The sequence below is a fragment of the Malus domestica genome, chromosome 05, assembly GCF_042453785.1.
Source record: "Malus domestica chromosome 05, GDT2T_hap1".
Classification (NCBI taxonomy): Eukaryota; Viridiplantae; Streptophyta; class Magnoliopsida; order Rosales; family Rosaceae; genus Malus; species Malus domestica.
The window spans coordinates 13117554-13133954 of record NC_091665.1 but is presented as its reverse complement, the minus strand read 5'-3'; the positions used below and the strand labels follow the sequence as shown (position 1 = coordinate 13133954).

Here is a 16401-nt window from a genome sequence, read left to right as displayed (position 1 = left end):
ATGTGTAATGGAATAATTTGGTTCTTCCAGATACAACATTCTTAGAACAACATCAGCATCTGAATTGAAACACGCTTTAGGAACAGCAAAAAAATGCCCAATTGAATTTTTACTTTCAAACTTTTTAGACCTAAAATATGCAATGGGGCATCGACTTGGTTGGCCCTTTAAGAAGGCTCAAGGAAACAGAGAGTGCCTAATAGTGGTAACAGACTACTTCTCGAAATGGATAGAAGCAGTGCCCTTGACAAGAATCATCGACGTTTCTATCAAGTCATTCTTCCAGAAGAACATCATCTGCCGATTCGGAATCCCACATACAATACTTATAGACAATGGGATACAGTTCAGTAGTTCCGAGGTCACAAATTGGTACAAAGAACTTGGAATCCGTCACCTCACTTCCACTCCAAGATACCCACACAGTAATGGGCAGGCGGAAGCCTCAAACAAGACTATCCTGCAATGTCTAAAGAAGAAACTTGAAAAGAAAGGTAAGTGGCCAAAAGAACTGCCCAGAGTCTTATAGGTGTAATACCCTGGAAAATTTAAATATATGTTTTTGGTGGAAAAAATAAAAAAAATAAAGAAAGAAAATTGCCTTATGGTAGAAAATAAAAGGGAGGAAGCAAAAAGATGGGGAACCAATTAGGAAGAGAGGAAAAAGGGGGAATTGAGGGAATCCAATCATTAAGGGAGATCAGGGAGGGAAATGAGGGAAGTGAGACGCACCAAACCCATGCTTTTCATCCCTATGACCCGTTCGACCCGAGGAGAACCTGGACCTCCCCAAGCCAATTTTGACAATATTCACATTATTTCTGGCGAATCATGACTCCCCATCACCTACAAACATCATCACATCCCTCCTCCTCAGTTGATCACCCAAAAAATTCGATGCAAATGAGACCTTTTCATGATGTATAGTGGCGACGGCGCCATGGGACTCATGGTGGCAATCCGCGAATTCCGAATGAAATACACTCAATCTTCATCACCAAAACACTCATTTAAAGGTCAGGAACAAAGCCCAAATAGGTTTGAGGGTGGCAGAGCACCGGTACTGGTCGAATCGAAGCACACCTACACCAAGGGTTCCGCCCATCCGTGGGAAAATTCAGGCTTTTCCTGACCGAATTGGACTTCAGCCCAGGTATGAAAATTGCTCCTCTCATTGAGATCTACTTGCCTGTAAAATTTGGTAATTTTTAGAAATAGTTGAAATTTTCCTATGAGTCGGGGCAGCCAACCGCCACCCACCACAGCGCGTGACCAAAGGGCCGACGATGCTATTTTAAGCTAAATTAGATGTCTTGATTTTAAATTTGATATTTGTATGACATAATTTGATTGTTTGAACCTAAATTCACTACGATACACTACTTGGTCAAAATTTGAATTGACAATCCAACTGTTGGATCATCACCAAACTTTAGTACATTATAATACGTAATATTTGAGGACCTTAGGAACTTACAGATCGAGAATCAACGTACAGATATTTCTGAATTGGATTTGCAAGTTAGTAAATTAAAACGTCGATCACCACTCGAATGTTGTGATTGGCGGAGATCCAACTGTTGGATTGAAATGAAATTTTAGTGTGTTGTTCTAGAAGCGTAATGTGAACTACAAATGGCTTGATCCCTTAGTAGGGTACGTAGGCAGTCTAACAAGAAGGTTAGATGCAACCATAATAAAATAACTGAGATTTAATCTTTTCTTAGGAATTGTCTAAGAAAAGAAATTTGGTGATTATCGTCCGAAATAAATTTTGGGTCTATTTTAGTATTTGCTTCTAAATATAAATTTATGGGTCATTACAATAGGCATATCATACAACGATCTAAAAAGATACAGGGGAACACCATTCTCCATGGTTTACGGAACAAAGGCCGTTATCCTAGTCCAAGTCACGACTATGCCAAATATGCATACCGAATAATAGACCACCTTAGAGAACGCGGGAATCCTTAAGTTCAACCTTGACTTTGTTGAAGAGCGTCGATAATGTGCTCAAGTCTAACTAGTTGCTTACCAGTAACACATCCAATCATACTACAATAATGGTGTCAAACCTAAGAGTTTGTAAGTTGGGGATCTGGTTCTAAGATATGTCTTTGAAAATACCAAAATCCTAGGAGAAGGCAAGCTCAGGGCAAATTGGGAAGGATCGTATATAATCCCTGGAGTAGAAGGCAAGGGAACCTATCATCTAAAACACATGGATGGGACCTCAATGACCAAGAAGTGGAACATCACTAAACTTAAGTGATACTACCCTTAAACGAGCCATCTGAACTACATGCAGTTTGATTTCCTTCTCTAGATATATAGGTTGTCCAATCAGAACTCAATCATAATGTCATTATTTGCGCGAAGATAAGTCCATGGAGAACTCATCTCCTAAAGCCCTACCATAGTCAAGAGTGATCCCTGATGTAGTTCTTACATTATATCATCTTTTTTTAGAACTACACCAGTGATATTATTCTCATTCCTAGAGATATGTAGGCAATCATTCCAGATTCAATCACACGCCTGTGTTGAGCAATCCTATTTTCTTATGTACAATATTTGTTTGTTTCTTTTCTTTTTTTAGTGATGCAAGGAATACCTCAGTCATTTGAACAAAGCATGAACTTTGACAACTTCGCACGATTGTAAGTCTAAAAATTCAAAGTAACAGTGTTAGAGGAGTCTCTCTTAGCACATCCTGTATTAATCGGTTAGCAGCTTAGACTTGAACCGTAATAAGCACGATCATGATAGGCGGGCTACAGGCATGGGCATATAGCATCCTAACCTGGAAGTCCAATGCATCATTCGGCCTAAGTTTATACAACTAGTAAGGTTGTGGGTTATAACATTTAAACCTTGGCTCTAAGCCATTCAAGGGAATAGTTGAAAAGGCAATCTGAAAATCTTCTGAGGGTGGGTCTGAACTTTGACTCTGAGTATGATTACTTCTATCCCAAACCAACATACTAAGTCAAGTATGTTCTACAACATCAAATGACAGCAGTTTCGAATGGGGCATCCAGACTAGGCAATCCTCAAAAGGAATTTTATTCCAATGGAGCTTCGATACGTGAAAATGATTTGACCAAGACAGTCAAGATAGTCCAATTGAAAACGCTTAGGTCCGATTCATATGGTCTGATAGGCATCCATACTAGGTAATCCCCAAGAGAAATTTTATTCCAATGGAGCTCCGATGCGAGAAAATGTTTTGACCAAGATAGTCAAGGTAGTTCGATCGGAAATGCTCAGGTTCAATGTATATGGTCTGACAAAAGGTTTCAAAAAGTGTTTTTGACCCACATGTTGACGACTAAGTCTTCAAATAACTTTTGTTTAAGATTCATTGGGAACGGACACGCAATCCAAGCTAAGGGAGAAACCTTACTTTGGCACCACATTGCAAGTATTGAAATTCTTGACCTAAGAGATGGGGCAAGGTAAAAAAGATTGGTTTATTTTTTGCAAGTCGTGTTAGGTGCAATTCAAAATTCTCTCATCCTTGGTCCCATAAATACGTTTTGACAAGTACAGAGAAAAAGATTCTTCATGGGTTTAATATCTAATTCCTAATACTGGAGTAAGGTGGTATTCTGGATATCGCAATGAGAAGCTTTATGAATGCCAAGTTTGGGAGGTAATGTTTTTCCGAATCAACATTATCAAAAAGGGCTTTTAAGCTCTGTCTCAGACCCACAAACTTACTCGTACTCTGCTCTGTTACTTATTTTCCATGAATAAGGAAGAACACGATGTGGAAAAGGGAAGATATATATAAATACGTGTTTATTATCAAAGTTTCAAGAAAATGGCAACTATTTGGGTGAGACAAGCTCTCACCCTTGACATGAAAAGTTTCCTATGAAAACTATGAAGCAAAACTTGGCCAGGATCACCAACTTTGATGAAGTTTAGTTGTCACCATCATTCACACCTAAATGTAAGGAAGAAATTTGTGACGAAGAATCCTCTAAGGAATATCACACTTTGTTGAGGTTAAACCCATATGCTAAGGTTGCAAGGAGGATGTGGCACAAAGATGAATACTATGGAACAAATCATGAGAAGTAACAGATGCTATTAAGGGATTATGGCTCAACTTGTTTGGTAAAGGTTGGTAGAAAAAAAAAACATGGTTTTCTGATTTCAAGATCCTAAATATCGAAGATTCAAAGGGATAACTGAGCTAAAAAGAAGATTATGGAGTGAAGGAAGAAGCTTCATGGTATGGACAGAGGAAAATAGGTATGGAGGAACCTCGCTATAGAGGGACTATTTAAAAACAAAGCACTTAGAGATACAGTCGATGAATGCAAAACGTTACCTACCTTAAGATTTGTGCATATGAGGATTGAAGTCGCTCGAAGATATGAATGGTTGTCGCTTGCAGTACCCGTTATCATTACAAATTTTATGGCATGACACCCGAGATCACATGTCTAAATCCAAAATGTCCACTACACCATAACGAGTTGGATCACCACACATAGAAAGAAGATTAAACTGTACGTAGTCCAGCTTACTTTGAAAGCGTGATCTTTGGATAATTGTTCATCCTCAAGGGGAACATATTTCCTTTCAAATGCATGTTAGGGGCAATTGTAGGACCATGATTTTCTAGGGCCAAGTAAATGGGCAAAGTTTGAGTGACTTCATTGGAATGACCATGCTTGTTTCACAAGACATGCGATCTGATTTGGATATGGGCACGATCAGATCCTTATAAGTCTTGGAGTTCCTATAATCTAGAAAACAATCTAGGAATTGGTATGCGCCACAACTAATCACAACTCCTAAGAGAGTGCAATATCTACTTTTAGATATCCTCATGTCCCTTCCTATGGTATAAATACACCCATTTAGGAATTGCTCTGTGATTGTTGTTAATAACTCTTAGTTGTTAGTGGTGGTGACCATTTATCTTTTATTTGTTACAAGATTTTCCTTAAGTGTTTTTAATGCTATTTGAGATGTTTATCATTAACCGAGGTTCTGGGAATTTTATCAATAACTAAATTGTTTCACACTTTGCCAAGTTTCAAGTTCTGATGGTTTCATCATGTAAAGCAGTTGGTAATTTACAGTGATTTTTTTAAGAGTTGATTTAGTTTTTTTTTTTCCATAAGTGATTTTAATTCTATGCCAAGGATCTATTAATCCCTATTTTTGTTGTCAATTTTCCTACTGTAACATGGGTGATAAAGCTATGACTTTATATATAATGATGAGTAAACGTATGATTTTATTTATCCATGTTACTACAAAGTTTTATATTAAAATGGAGTTCTTATTTATGTTCATCTTCTTGCAATCATAGATTAGTTTAAATATTTAATTAGAATTTAAATAGTTTTTATTTTATTTTATCTTTTAGTATTAGACTACCTAGTTCTAACATTTGGATCCTTGGAAACTTACTAGGCTATTATAAATGATAATGAAACTAGATACGCAAAAGTAGAATGAATATATGATAACACAACTGAAGGTTTGCAAGGCAATGCAAACCAGCAACATCTCTAAAGGTAGTCATATAAATTTGGTCTCATTAGCTGATGTGATAAAAGTTAAGCACTCAAATTAAACCCTCTTATTGTCAAATCGTAGTATAAATGCAAGTAGGGATCGTTCTAAACCGGGGATTAGGAAGGCTTGCTAAAACCTCTAAACTGACTCAAAAACATAAAAACAAAGTTAAAAACGTTTGAATTGACTCAAATGACTCAAAATAGGTTCACAAGACTCAAAACAACTTAAAAACACTCAAAACCGCCTAAAAACACAAACTGGGCAGTTACTGACTTTAACACAACTTTGGACGACTTTAGTGTTTTGGCTTGAATCAAAACACTCAAAAACACAAACAAAATAGATTTAAAACACTTTGAAACAAGAAAATAAAAGGGGGGGGGTTTTGATTTGGATGAATTTGAAACAAACAAACAAGTTATAAAACTAGGTAGATTGTAAAACGAATTTGAGAAATAAGATGATGGATGGATTAGTTAGAGGTCTGTTCTTCACACATGACACACTTGTACATGAATTGATTTCCAATTGCTTTTCAATAGATTATGATGCTCAACACCCCAGATTAATCGTGATGCACAAATTAAACCTCAGATTTTCCTTTACTCATTGGATTGGATGAATGCATGCAACAACCCAAATCATTATCTAAAAGTCCCCTACATGAATGCATAATAGAGATACAATCAGAGATCATTACGTTTCATGAAAATCATAAGTGTTGACGAGGCAATTGTAACTATGAATGCATGATACGTTAGCCAAGAATTCAATTAACGCGATTGTGACAAGCAACCTTCACTACCAATGAATATAAACTTGTAATGATTAGGTGAAACTCATTTATATTCTAGCATCTAATTCATGCATGAAAACTAAGTATGCATCCTTAATAAACATACAAGAATCAGTTATGAATAAAACAGATAATTGAATTGCAATCACAACTTAACAAATCACAATTGGAAGAAATCAATTCATATCTCAAGCATGTTCATGGCTTCAAACTTCCCCCTAACTAAATAGGGATTTAGCCACTCATGATTACAGCAAAATCAGAAAGTAATAACAAAGTAAACATTGAAAACAAGAACAAAGTACACCTAAAACGCTCCAATCTGCAAGCATGAAACGCCAAGGCCCTTCTTCTTCCCCACCTTGCTGCGGCACAAGTGTGTAAGGATGTGTATGGATGTAGGAAAAGGTCAGAGATGGGTTTAGGTTGAATGGAGGCTGCGGCAAGATTGTATGGTGGTGAAGGGTGATGTAGAATGGTGTAAATTGATGAATTGTTGCGGCTGATTGTGTTTCTGAGTGAATGAATGATGGTTTGGCTCAAAATATGTTTATATAGGCATAGCAAGAGCTAGGGTTTTTCAGATTAGGGTTACAACTTAGCAGATTTTAAGGCTTAAGGCCTAAGGGTTCGGTACAAGTGTTCAAATCCACAAAGAAAGGGGTTTTGGCCCACTTAGTTCCTGAAAAGGATTTGTATAACCCAAATCCACAAGGAATAAGGCCTAATAAATCAGAATCCACAAGGGAAAAGGGATAAAGGGGTGCGACAGGTATTGGAGCGAAGGGAGAGTGGATTGCAAGGCAAGGCAAGGCCTTCTAGAAGGGAATAGGCGCCACCTTTGTAGGGAATTCTAGAAACCATGTGTTTTGTGGCTGATTTGGGACTTCTAGAAGGGAATGCTTCTAGAAATAGCTTCTAGAAATAGATATTTAGGTCCTTTTGCAGCTAGGATTAAGGCATGATAAGATTAGGATAAAATAAGATAAGATAAGGTTGGATAAGGTTTTGGATAATGTTTCCTCTTTTGAGCTGATTCTTTATCTTCTTTGTCTTGAATTTAATTTCTTCATCCCCTTATTAGATTCCTAGCCTTTTGAACTCCAAATTCCTCCATCCATCTTGGCCCATACATGTGATATCCATTTAGTTTAGAACAAGAATTAAACTTGAATATTTAATAACAAATTCACTAAATAAATTAAAACATGTTTTACTTGTTTCCACTTCTTCCATTTCCTTGTAAAATTGAAGCATATCTTCCGTTGGTTCTTTGTAGAAGTTGACTTCATCCGCCCTAAGCCAATCACTAGTATACACTAGTACCTCTACCATTTTAGGAGTTAAGGATGCCCTAAAAGGGTCCACAACCCTCCTCATGAGACTAAATGCACTTTCACTAGCAACGGTAGAAGTAGGGATTGTAAAGATATCATTGGGTATTTGTGAAAGGATTGGAAACTCTTTTGTGTTTGATTTCCACCATCTCAAAAGATCAAAGCCACCAAAAACAAAGCTAATATAAGGAGCGGTGAAATACTTATCCACTTCATTGGATATCTCCAAAAGACATTGCTCCCTCCTTTTTTGTATAAGCTCCTTCATCATTTTAATTTTGTTCTCATCACCCTTACAAGCTTGAATTATGAACTCTTCATTTAGTTCCACATCTTCCAATGGAGCCCTAACGGTAGTGGAAGAACCCCTTCTATACTCATAATACATATCAAACAAGCATTTTTTAATCTCTGTAAGCATTCAATCTACCTTCCTATTATTTCATCCAAGTGCCTTGAGGTTGATGGTAATCATTTGAAGTTTATAACAAGGGTTTAGAACTTGGCCAAGAAAAATAAGCGGATTCACATTCTTAAAATTCCCCCAATACTTGTTATATTTCCACATAGCCACATTTTGCAATGTAAGATTGGTAGCATCTTTCTGTTTTTCTTCTCAATCTCTATTTGTAAAGCAACCACTTGATCCCATAACAAAGTTGATGTAACTTTTTTAGTTGCACTAAGCTTTAAAGTAGCATCACGAAACTTCTTAAGAAAGTGCGTAAAGGCTAGTGCCTTTTCCCAATCCTCTTCTTCTAGAGGCCCTACTCTTTTTATCAAATTCTTCTTTGAATCCATTTACATCTCTTCAAAGTAATCACAAAATTGCACATTCTCCTCTGCCATCCTAAGAAACACCTTCGTAAACTTGTATGCAACGTCAAAAATTTTATATGTTGCGTTCCACCTCGTAGACACATCAAAAGGCACAGTTGACATTTTATCCATCTTGAATAAGATAGTAAAATACCTAAACTTATCCAACCTAGCCGGTGAAGAATGAATATACTTGACATAATTTTGAATCCCCTTAACCGACATAGTAAGCTCCTTTAACCCACTATTGACAACTAAATTTAAGATGTGACAAGCACACCTCATATGCAAGTACTTCCCATCAACCAAGAGAGAATTCATTTCCCATAGCCTCTTTTTCATATAGTTAACCATAATATCATTGGTGGAATCAACTGTAATGCTAAATATCTTCTATATCCCTTATTGGTTCAAACATACCTCTAGAACCTTCCCAATGTCATCTCCTTTATGGCCCGTGATCTTTATGAAGTTTATGATCCGTTTGTGCAACTTCCATTCATTATCCATGAAGTGGGCGGTAACTACTGTGGAGCAAAAAATAATCAAGACATTAGGGAGGCGACACACCAAGATTCCCACGCGTATGCAACGGACAATAACAGCTCAATCGAGGTCAAAGGTGATCAAAATGGTACTTATTCAAAACCCTTTCATCACTCCTCATCAAATCTTCACCCATAAGGTAACTCCCAATTATTCTTTTCAAATTGGGATTAATTACCAAATTAATTGCAAGATATTATTTGACATAATATCTTGCAATTATTTTCAAAATACCACCATAAGTGGCCGGTCCCTATTTTCTCCAAATAGGGCCAGCCACACCCCTATATATAGTCCCATTTCTCTACCAAAAAGCTAAGTTGATTCTCTCCCTAAAATTCTCTAAACACATTCTCTCTCAAATTCTAACTTTGGCATCGGAGATTCTTCGACCAAACCCCCCCATTCATCGTGGGTGCGTGAGGCTCTTGGCCTTGATCTTAGGTGTTATTATTTTGCATATGCATTTTCATCAAATGAGAAGAAGGCGGAAATTTGCATCCATAAATTGGTACTTTCATTGAAAGTTTGATTCATAAGCTCGAAGAAGACTCTTGTATTCATAGTTTCTCATTTCTCGTTCGTTCGTAAATTTTTCATACATTCTTATTTCTAGATTTTTTTTTTAATTCTTTGAATAGATGTAGGAGAAAAATACAATGGCGAAAATTTTGAAAACCATAACGAACGAAACTTCCTACGTTCAAAGATCTGGATCAAATGATGGAGATTGCGATGTAGCCCTACCATGACGATCCACATGGCTCAACACGACGACAAGATGAGCAACTTTGCCACCATGGAGCACCACCACCATGGTAGCCATATGGACCCCGTGACAGTGGGTAGTGGGCCAACTCCATGGCAGCAGACCACTGCCTTATGCACTGCCACTACAGCAGCCGAAACCTAAAACCAAGCCTAGGCCCAGGCACTAGAAGCAGTTGCGCAAGTAACCCAGCAAACGGTCCAATCTACAGCCCACGCCGTAGGGTAGCCAACCCAAGCTCAACACGAGCAAGCCCAAATCATTACCCAAGACGCATTGCAGGCCCAAGCTGCGTCGACCATCCCTTAAGCCCAGATCTAAAGCACTTTTAGTGCTGCACTATGCCCACGCGCATTGCACATGGCACAGCCCACTTTCGCAGCCCAACTCACTCCCGTGGCCTACTTAACAATCCCGATTGATCCAAGACTGGTTCAACCATTCTAGCTTCATATTTCACCCCAAGTTTTTGCAGATTTAACCTATCGCGGCTCAAATTTTGCACCTGAAGTCCACTACACTTCTACCACCTATGAAGAAACTTATCCCTTCCATCTCGCATGGTGAACAACACTTGTCCCGATAAGTCATAGAGTTGACAAGCTCCATTGTGTAGCAGATAACCTTGGTGAATTAGATTTTACAGCCTACCGGGATATAGCGTGCCCTAGATGAGGTATCCCGAAACAGGACGAGGACAGACAACGAACTCTCCAGTAACGTCCTAGCAAGTAACCCTTCAACCAGCCATGATCCTAGTGTTCTGGTAGTTTACGCTACCTCTAGGCCCTTGGGATAACATATATTATTATCTTAGCATGCGGAGGAACGTGCACTTTCGATCAAGCCCACGGACAAACATACGTTCACGGTTGAGGTCACACTCCGATTGTCAACATGGACAACCTCCCAGGCGAAGTGTTCGGCAGCCTGCGAACATCCTGCTCGCTTGCTAAGAATGTGCCATATGCATCGCAGCCACGACATAGACGAGTCGAGCATAGGGAAAAGCAGCCTAGAGCAATAGGTCACGACCGGGGGCAGCCGAAAGCTCCACTACCCTAGTAAAGCCATTTTTAATAAGAAGTTGAGAGGCTTCTAACTGAACGATTGCGCAATTTCCAGCGCAACAAGGCTACTGAAGATGCGCTTCGATAAGACATAACCAATATAAGTAGGTCACCATTCACGGAAGAGATTGAGCGGACAGATCCACCTCGTGGGTTCACTATGCCTCACTTTACTCCGTACAAGGGAAACGAAGATCCAGATTGACATCTCAAGCACTACAGCAGTACCATTATCCTCTACAGGAACAATGACGTTCTTATGTGCAAAATTTTTGTCACAACTTTACAAGGCGAGGCGCAAGACTAGTTTCACACCTTACAACCTCAGTCGATCAGGAGTTTCAACGAACTTTCCTTAGTTTTCACTAAGGAGTATTCGTCTAACTGCTCAATTAAAAGGACATTCGACCATCTCTTCAACATCGTAAAAGACCCTTGGGAGACAATTCGCGACTATGTCAACAAGTTCAAAGCGAAGAAGGCTAAGATTGTTGGCTACAATGAAGACATAGCAACAGTATCATTCAGAAATGGGTTTCCCACTGAACACCCTTTATTTGGAAAATTGATCATGGGAAAAGAATTGACCCTGACAACTTTGTATGCTTTGGCGGATAAGCACACACTATGGGACGAGGCCAAGCAGTCTAACAAAAACGAGTCAAAAAAGAAGCACATGGAATGTTCCCCAACTAGAGAAGACTTAGCGCCCGAAACATTCACCAAGTTCACAATTCCAATTGGCCAAATTCTTCGCAAGCTCAAGTACGAACCTTGGTTCGAACTGCCACCACTTATGAAGGGTGATCTTACTAGGCTGAATCAGACAAAGTATTATGCATTCCATCAAAGACCAGGCCACACTACCAACGGCTGCCTGAAGTGGAAGCAGTACTTTGAAAAGCTTATAAATGAGGATCGGTGCAACAAGTATCTTGACAGGTCAACGACAAAGCCTACACAACCAAAGGAAATCTCCATCACACCCTGAACCCCGTTAGTGCTTTTCCAAATAAGTTCGAAGTCTCAAGCAGCTTGACGAACAAGACCTCGTAAGACGAGGATTATCCAATTTGTTATGCATTTTCTACCTTTTAGCATAGTTGATCTATTTCTTTATTCTCAATGAAGATTAAAGAAGTTATTCATGCTGTCTACAACAAATGCTCAAACCTCCATATGGTTTCGCTTTCCAATGCGAGAGGTTAAACTAATTGATCTTTAATGTAAGAAGGTAAACCAATTCCCCAACACCCATATGGGTCTGCTCTTTAGTGCGAAAGGTTAAACTAATTGCTTTCTAGTATGAGAGGGTAAACCAATTCCCTGACACCCATATGGGTCTGTTTTCCAATACGAGAGGTTAAACTAATTGCTCTCCAGTGCGAGAGGGTAAACCAATTCCCCAACATCCATATGGGTAAGCTCTCTAGTACGATAGGGTAATCTAATTGCTTTCCAGTGCAAGAGGGTAAATTAATTCCTCGACACCCATCTGGGTAAGCTCTTCAGCGCAAGAGTATAAACCAATTCCCCAGCATCCGTCTGGGTAAGCTTTCTAGTGTGAGAAGGCCACACAGCTTAAAATATTGAATACTTGAAGACTAGCTAAGCAAAAAATGGTTAGGGGCAGCAACCACTTCGCACTCAATAGTTCGCTCATCTGACACATCATCTTCAGCAGCTCTGATCTTGGCATCTCCATCTACGACATCAGAGAAATCAAACTCAAGTAGTTTTCTCATTTCTAGCAAGCAACCCAGATGTGGTAGCCTAAACCGTGGCCAATGCCACACCATTTCCTCGGCCCATGCCAAGCTAGCCCTTGACTTCAGTCAAGCTGAGCAGCACAAGTTGTGGCCCTAGCCACACCACCTTCTCGGGCTATGCCAAGTTGACTCTTAGCCTTTACCAGTCGATGTGCCGCACCACCCTAACGGCTGCCCCATGGCAAGACCACCCAAGAAGAAGACAAATAAAATTAAGTTTTTCTTACATCGATGCGACGCGGAGAAGACAAAAAAATCAACGGATGACGGTTCTTTGCACAGGCAAGCAAATAAGCGTGCTAAGGGAGGGGGAACAAATATCCTCTAGTTTTCTCTCTTTCTTGTAGGGATAAATAATTAACCTCTGAAGTTGATTTAATCCCCTACTTAAGGTAGGCTTAAATAGGCTTTGGAGGTAATTTATTTCCCTTTCCTAGAAGAATCTAATTCCAAATCCAGGTGGGAATTTGCATTAAAGTTAGAGATCTCTACACCTACTGCCCTTTCCTACAGGCAGCCCAGCAGGTGTGGGGTCATTTATGAGCAAAAAATAGTCAAGAAAATTATGGAGGCGACACATGGACTTTTGGTTAAAAAGATAAAATTGCTCTTCAGGCACACCGGGATTCCCACGCGCATGTAATGAACAATAACAGCTCAATCGAGGTCCAGGGTGATCAAAACGGTACTTATTCAAAACCTTCTCATCACTCCTCATCAAATCCTCACCACAAGGTAACTCCCAATTATTCTTTTCAAATTGGGATTAATTACCAAATTAATTGCAAGATATTATTGGAGATAATATCTTGCAATTATATTCAAAATACCACCATATATGGCTGGTCCCTATTTTCTCCAAATAAGGCTGACCACACCCCTATATATAGTCTCATTTCTCCACCTAAAAGGTAAGTTGATTCTCTCCCTAAAATTCTCTAAACACTTTCTTTCTCAAATTCTAACTTTAGCATAAGAGATTCTTCGGCCAAAGCCCCCCTATTCATCATAGGCACGTGAGGATCTTGGCCTTGATCTTAGTGTTATTATTTTGCAGGTGCATTTTTGTCAAATGAGAATGTTTATACCATACTTAGGGCCTCCATATTTAAATCTCATATAAATACTCGGGGGACTCAAATGTAATTATGTAATAAATGAAGGGACAAATATGTAATAAGTGATGAGCCCTTATTCTATAAAAGGACTTCTCACTCTCTTTATTAGGAGAGACCAATTCTTAGGCCATGAGAAGCCTCACTCTCACCCTCTCATCCTCTCACAAATAGAGAAATACAATATCAGTGTGGACGTAGCCCAAACATTGGGGTGAACCACGATACGTCTTGTGTTATTTATATTTCTTGCAGATTCACGGTCGGATTTACGTTGTTCCAAGACCTCCGGTTTTGTGCATTAACAAAGAAGAAGTCGGAAATTTGCATCCACAACTACCATGTAGTTGATGTTTTAAATCGATGTTCAAGTATCGGTTGTGATACTTACCCTTTGATTACACATATCTTCAAATAGTTTAGACTTCTCTAATACAAACAAATCCCACACACCGGCCGTAATCTTTCTCTTGTTTGGAATCTTGAACCGAGGTAGAGCCTCTTTCATCATATTAATATATCCACCACCTTTAACCACCTTAAATGGTTGTTCATCCTTGATGACAAACATCACACCCCTTAACTCTAGTCTCTTTTGGTTAAAGGTGTAGGGGACCAATCTACTACCCATGGACTCATTTGTTAAGATCGGTTGATTTTTATCACCTTTGATATAACAGGGGCGAATCTTTACAAACTTTTCTAAGGTGATATCCTATGTTTGATGTCCCATTTTTATCAGGATCAGTCGGACACTCTTTCTTACAATGTCAGCAAATTGCAAGGTGAATTTTTTTACTTTTATTCCCTTTTCTTACCACTTTCTTAGCATGTGACCACACCACCAATCTCCCCCCACTAATATCATTGTCACCTCTCTTACCACTTCCCACACTTTCATCCACTTCTTCTTGATTTTGTTGTTGAGGTTGTGTTTCAATGTTTGGAGTTGAGGTTGAGGTTGGGATTGAGTGGTGGAAGGTGTACTAGTAGAGCCATGACTATTCCTAAACTCCATCTTGACCTATTAACCAAAATAAGACACAAAGTTATATTAAAATATAGTAGCTAGCCTTGTAACTCATTCATATAAATTGTATGCATAGTCATATAAATAAGCCATATAACTCCGCAATAATTCATACATTTTAAAAGATAAAATCATGCTTGAAGCAAGCAAAATAGGTAAAACAGCATGCACACCAACAGAACACCAATCTCCAATTTAATCAGGCAGTAAGTGAATAAGTCATATAACTCTACTATTTTATCATATTAGTATGCAAAGTAATACCCAATTGAATAAAGTTTTGAAAGACACCAATCCCCAATTTTATCTTGCAGCAAGTGAATAAGGCACCAATTCCTAATTTTATGCATTAGTATGCAATATAAAAAAGCAAGTAGGGAAAAAGCAAAATAGGTGATATAAAAGCAAACCAATTAATAAATCCCCAATTTTCTCAATTTAGGATTTCTGAAAGTTTTATCTAATTACAGAGAATGATAACCCATTCTTCAAAATTGATGACAGAGTATGATGGAAAAATTGATAAAAGAGTACAATGGAAAAACTGATGAAAGAGATTCCTAAACTCCATCTCTATTTTCTTCAAAATTTTATATACATTACCTTGATAAACGAAACCGCGGAGAAGGACAACCCAAGTTGATGAAAGAGATGATGAGATGGACTACAGAGAAGGACAAAGTCACCAAAAACAAGAGAAACGGATATGAGTTGACAGCATTGAGAGAAACTATAAGCTGCGATGGCGGAAAAGGCTTAGGTTTCTATTGGGCAAAGAGTTAGAGTAGTTTGGAACTTTTTGGATAAATGCTTAGGATATAGTAATATTAATAAAAATTACATAATACATAATTATATATATATATATATAAATGAATAAATATATAATATAATATTAATAATATTGGTAATGGTTTTGGATACCACTACTATACTGAAAATGTACGGTACGGTACAAATATTGTACCATTACCAATTGGTACAATTTTTTGGCAAATATTTGGTATGGTACGGTTGGTAAGGCGGTTGGCATGGTAATTTGGTAAAAATTTACACCCCTAATTTAGATAGGCTCGCCTGTTATGTTTTGTTCTTACTGTAACTATTTCTTCAATTCTTATTTTCTTCTCTTTTATTGATGTTATTCAAATTCCCAATGCACCGGTGTACTTGCTTGAGACAAACATGCATGAATCTTTATTATTTGCTCTTTTATTATCCAAGGATAAGATGAAGAGAAAGAATGATGAAGTTAAAGAAGAAGGTATTCAAGAAGCAATTGAGGTAGTGAAGGTGATCTTTCAGACGACTACAACTTGTGTGCCAAACTGGAAGACCATGATATGGATGATGACATATATCGTCTTTTGTTGTTGGTTTCAAACATGCACATGGTATACCTTTTTTATTACTAACTCAATGTCTTAGACTCTTATTAGCATCTCAATATGTCTAGAGGTGCTATGATGTTTATGTTAGCTTTTGGGATGTACAGTTTGTGTATGTACTAAATGTTACCTAAATTATTGATCAATGAAAATATGATTGACCAAAGTATTACCTCATATTGTTATATATTCTAATTCCAGATGACAAAACA

General features: G+C 38.2%; 1 long non-coding RNA gene across 1 annotated transcript; it reads left to right on the top strand.

Annotated features, from left to right (window-relative positions):
• Positions 1–810: 810 nt before the first annotated feature.
• LOC114825211 (uncharacterized) lies at positions 811–16366 on the top strand. The gene is made up of 2 exons (XR_003773865.2): positions 811–1153; positions 16026–16366. It is a non-coding gene; the product is annotated as an uncharacterized lncRNA (long non-coding RNA).
• The last annotated feature ends 35 nt before the right edge of the window (positions 16367–16401 follow it).